Consider the following 6,000-nt stretch of genomic DNA (forward strand, 5'->3'; position numbering starts at 1 on the left):
GTGCATCCAACTAGGGAAGCTGATGTTAGTTTTAGGCTTCCAATCCCTCTACCTAGCACATCTTCATATAAATCTTGCCCATTTCTTATGAAGTTTATTCCTAGGTAATTTATCTTTCTCATTGCTGGTGTAAATGAGATCTTTTCTTGCATTATAGCTTCTATTTGGTTGTTGCCTGTTATATGTCATTCTCTCAATAAGTCCTACTCTGATCTCCCTACTTAAAAGTGTAACTTAAACAATCAAGATGGAGGAGTAGGCAGACATGCGCTCACTCCCTCTTGCAAGAGCACCGGAATTACAACTAACTGTTAAACAGTCATCAACAGAAAGACACTGAAACTCACCAAAAAAGACACCCCACATCCAGAGACAAAGGAGAAGCCACAATGAGATGGTAGGAGGGGCGCAATTGCGTTAACATCAAATCCCATAAATGCTGGGTGGGTGACTCACAAGCTGGAGAACAGTTATACTACAGAAGTCCACCCACTAAAGGGAGGATTCTGAGCCCCATGTCAGGCTTCCTAACCTGGCGGTCCAGCAACGGGAGGAGGAATGCCCAGAGAATCAGATTTTGAAAGCCAGCGGGATTGATTGCAGGACCTCCACAGGATTGGGGGAAATGGAGACACCACTCTTGGAGGGCACACAAAATAGTGTGCTCACCAGGACCCAGCGGGAAAGAGCAGTGACCCCATAGGAGACTGAACCAGACCTACCTGCTGGTGTTGGAGGGCTGCCTGCAGAAGTGGGGGGCAGCTGTGGCTCAGTGAGGAGACAGGGGCACTGACAGCAGGGGTTCTGAGAAGTGCTCATTGGCATGAGTCCTCCAAGAGTCTGCCATTAGCCCCACCAAAGAGCCTGTAAGCTCCAGTGCTGGGTCGCCTCAGGCCAAACAACCACCAGGATGGGAACACAGTCCCATCCATTGGCAGACAAGTGGATTAAAGTGTCACTGAGCTCCACCCACCAAGTTGGATTAAAGTTTTACTGAGCTCCACCCACCCAGCCCAACCCACCATCAATCCCTCCCATCAGGAAGCACCCACGAGCCTCCTAGACAGCTTTCTCCACAAGAGGGCAGACAGCAGAATCAAGCAGTATCAGCAGTATTTCATCTTGTGGAACTGAAAACCACAGCCACAGAAAGACAGAGAAAATGAGAAGGCAAAATACTTTGCACAAGATAAACGGACAAGATAAAATGCCAGAAAAAACAACTAAATGAAGGGGAGATAGGCACTCTCCCAGAAAAAGAATTCAGAATAATGATGCTGAAGATGATCCAGGACTTTGAGAAAACACTGGATGCAAAGATCAAAAAATTGCAAGAAAAGTTTACCAAAGACCTAGAAGAATTAAAGAACAAACAAACAGAGATATGCAACACAATAACTGAAATGAAAAATACACTAGAAGGAACCAATAGCAGATTAACTGAGGCAGAAGGGTGAATAAGTGACCTGGAAGACAGAATGGTGATAATCACTGATGTGGAAAAGAATAAAGAAACAAGAATGAAAAGAACTGAAGACAGCCTAAGAGACCTCTGGGACAATGTTAAACACACCAACATTCGCATTATAGGGGTCCCAGAAGAAAAAGAGAGAGAGAAACAACCTGAGAAAATACTGGAAGAGATTATAGTTGAAAACTTCCCTAACATGGGAAAAGAAATAGCTCCCCAAGTCCAGGAAGCACAGAGAGTCCCAGGCAGGATAAACCCAAGGAGAAACATGCCAAGACATATAGTAGTCAAGCTGACAAAAATTAAAGACAGAGAAAAGTTATTAAAAGCAACAAGGGAAAAATGACAACATACAAGGGAACTCCCATAAGGGTCACAGCCGATTTCTCAGCAGAAACTCTGCAAGCCAGAAGGGAGTGGCATGATATATTCAAAGTGATGAAAGGGAAGAACCTACAACCAAGAATTCTCTAACCAGCAAGGATCTCATTCAGATTCAATGGAGACATCAAAAGCTTTACAGACAAGCAACAGCTAAGAGAATTCAGCACCACCAAACCAGCCCTACAACAAATGCTAAAGGAAGTTCTCTAAGCGGGAAACATAAGAGAAGAAAAGCCCCTACAAAAACAAACACAGGGACTTCCCTGGTAGCGCAGTGGCTAAGAATCTGCCTACCAATGCAAGGGACACGGGTTCGAGCCCTAGTCCTGGAAGATCCTACATGCCACAGAGCAACTGAGCCTGTGTGCCACAACTACTGAGGCTGTGCTCTAGAGCCCATGAGCCACAATTATTCAGCCCATGTGCCAGAAATACTGAAGCCAGTGTGCCTAGAGCCGGTGCTCCACAACAAGAGAAGCCACCGCAATGAAGAGTAGCCCCCACTCTCCGCAACTAGAGAAAGCCTGTGGGCAGCCATGGAGACTCAACTCAGCCAATAACTAAATAAATAATTTAAAAAAAAACACAAAACAATTAAGAAAATGGTAATAGGAACATACATATCGATAAGTACCTTGAATGTAAATGGACTAAATGCACCAACCAAAAGACTCAGACTGGCTGAATGGATACAAAAACAAGACCCATATATATGCTGTCTACAAGAGACCCACTTCAGACCTAGGGACACATACAGATGGAAAGTGAGGGGATGGAAAAAGATATTGCATGCAAATGGAAATCAAAAGAAAGCTGGAGTAGCAATACTCATAGCAGATAAAATGGACTTTAAAATAAAAAATGTTACAAGAGACAAGGAAGGACACTACATAAAGATCGAGGGATCAATCCAAGAAGAGATAACAATTATAAATATATATGCACCCAATATAGGAGCACCTCAATACATAACACAAATGCTAACAACTATGAAAGAGGAAATCAACAGTAAAACAGTCATAGTGGGGGACTTTAACACCCCACTCACACCAATGGACAGATCATCCACACAGAAAATTAATAAGGAAACACAAGCTTTAAATGACACTATAAAGCAGCTTGATTTAAGAGATATCTATAGGACATTCCATCCAAAAACAGAAGATTACACATTCTTCTCAAGTGCACATGGAACATTCTCCAGGATAGATCACATTTGGGGTCATAAATCAAGCCTTGGTAAATTCAAGAAAATTGAAATCGTATCAAGCATCTTTTCTGACCACAACACTATGAGATTAGAAATCAATAACAGGAAAAGAACTGTAAAAAACACAAACACATGGAGGCTAAACAATACGCTAATGAATAACCAAGAGATCACTGAAGAAATCAAAGAGGAAATCAAAAAGTACCTAGAGACAAATGACAATGAAAACACAACAATCCAAAACCTATGGGATGCAGCAAAGGCAGTTCTAAGAGGGAAGTTTATAGCGATACAATCCTACCTCAAGAAACAAGAAAAATCCCAAATAAACAATCTAACCTTACACCTAAAGAACCTAGAGAAAGAAGAGCAAACAAAACCCAAAGTTAGTAGACACAGAGAAATCATAAAGATCAGAGCAGAAATAAATGAAATAGAAACAAAGAAAACAATAGCAAAAATCAATAAAACTTAAAAGCTAGTTCTTTGAGAGGATAAATAAAATCAATAAACCTCTAGCAAGACTCATCAAGAAAAAGAGGGAGAGGACTCAAATCAATAAAATTAGAAATTAAACAGGAGAACTTACAATGGACACCACAGAAATAAAAAGCATCATAAGAGATTACTACAAGCAACTATATGGCAATAAAATGGACAACCTGGATGAAATGGACAGATTCTTAGAAAGGTATAACCTTCCAAGACTGAATCAGGAAGACATAGACAATATGAACAGACAAATCACAAGGAATGAAATTGAAACTATGATTAAAAATCTCCAAACAAACAAAAGTCCAGGACTAGATGGATTCACAGGTGAATTTTTTTTTCTTTTTTTTTTTTTTTTGCTGTGCAGGGGCTTTCTTTAGTTGCTATGCTTCATTGTGGTGTGCAGGCTCCTCATTGCCGTGGCTTCTCTTGTTGTGGAGCACGGGCTCTAGGTGCGTGGGCTTCAGTAGTTGCTGCACATGGGCTGAATAGTTGTGGCTCATGATCTTTAAAGCACAGGCTCAATAGTTGTGGCACACAGTGCCGAGACCAGCTCGGCGACTCGAGGTGAGTGACGGGTGCCACAAGCTTGAAGAAGACACAGACACAGACTGAAGAGAAAAGTGGGACCGGGGGTGGGGGGGGGGAGCTCAAGACCTCTCGGATCAAGAGCCCCGCTGACTCATCCCAGGTTGCTCTTATTGAGTTCTTCTGCTAACATTCTCAGGTTACACCCATAAACAATCAAAGGCCTCACATGACTGAGGCAATTATCTTTGTTTGCCTCCTGGGTCCGAGTTGAGCAGGTGTGGATTTGAGCTGGGCCTGGAGAGCAAAACAGCCCTGGGGGCAGGAGACCTCTCTCAGATATTGGGGGTCTGTGCCCCACCCCTGTTGGCCCCTCTGTGACTGTGCCTGTCTTAGGTTGTTCCTCCCTTGAGGAATCTTACCCGTCTCTGGCTAACCAGTCATCCTCCAGGGCCAAACAGGGTGATATAAGGAAGGCTCTATGCATCACCCTTGTTGGCCCCTCTGCGGCTGTGCCTGTCTTAGGTTGTTCCTCCTCTGAGGAATCTTACCTGTCTTTGGCTAACCAGCCATCCTTCAGGGCCAAACAGGGTGATATTAGTCTCCACGCCCCACACCCTCAGTTCCTCCACTGCTCAAGCAGGACATTCTGAATCCCATCGCTCGGCCCACATACTTCAACATTTTCAAGGTTTCAGAAAGGCTACTGAATGTCTTCCCATAACACAGGCTTAGTTGTTCTGTGGCATGTGGGATCTTCCTGGAGCAGGGATCGAACCCGTGTCCCCTGCATTGGCAGGTGGATTCTCAACCACTGCACCACCTAGGAAGCCCTCACAGGTGAATTTTATCAAACATTTAGAGAAGAGCTAACACCCATCCTTCTCAAACTCTTCCAAAACATTGCAGAGGAAGGAACACTCCCAAACTCATTTTATGAAGCCACCATCACCCTGATACCAAAACCAGACAAACATACTACAAGGAAAGAAAACTACAGACCAATATCACTGATGAATTTAGATGCAAAAATCCCCAACAAAATACTAGTCAACAGAGTCCAACAGCACATTCAAAGGATCATACACCATGGTCAAGTGGGGTTTATCCCTGGAATGCAAGGATTCTTCAATATACGCAAGTCAATCAGTGTGATACACCATATTAACAAACTGAAGGATAAAAACCACATGATCATCTCAATAGATGCAGAAAAAGCTTTTGACAAAATTCAACCCCATTTATGATAAAAACTCTCCAGGAGGTGGGCATAGAGGGAACCTACCTCAACATAACAAAGGCCACATATGACAAACCCACAGCAAACAGCATTCTCAATGGGGAAAAATTGGAAGCATTCCCTCTAAGATCAGGAGCAAGACAAGGATGTCCACTCTCACCACTACTATTCAACATAGTTTTGGAAGTCCTTGCCATGGCAATCAGAGAAGAAAAGAAATCAAAGGAATCCAAATTGGAAAAGAAGAAGTCAAACTGTCACTGTTCGCAGATGACATGATACTACAGAACATCCTAAAGATGCCACCAGAAAACTGCTCGAGCTAATCAATTAATTTGGTAAAGTTGCAGGATACAAAATTGACACACAGAAATCTCTTGCATTTCTATACACTAACAATGAAAGAGCAGAAAGAGAAATTAAGGAAACAATCCCATTCACCATTGCAACAGCAACAACAAAAATACCTAGGAATAAACCTAACCAAGGAGGTAAAAGACCTGTACTCAGAAAACTATAAGACACTAATGAAAGAAATCAAAGACGACACAGACAGATGGAGGGACATACCATGTTCTTGGATTGGAAGAATTAACATTGTGAAAATGATGATACTACCGAAAGCAATTTCCAGATTCAATGCAATCCCTATCAAATTACCAATGGCATTTTTCA

This window comes from Hippopotamus amphibius, chromosome 13, assembly GCF_030028045.1.
Source record: "Hippopotamus amphibius kiboko isolate mHipAmp2 chromosome 13, mHipAmp2.hap2, whole genome shotgun sequence".
NCBI classification, from domain to species: domain Eukaryota; kingdom Metazoa; phylum Chordata; class Mammalia; order Artiodactyla; family Hippopotamidae; genus Hippopotamus; species Hippopotamus amphibius.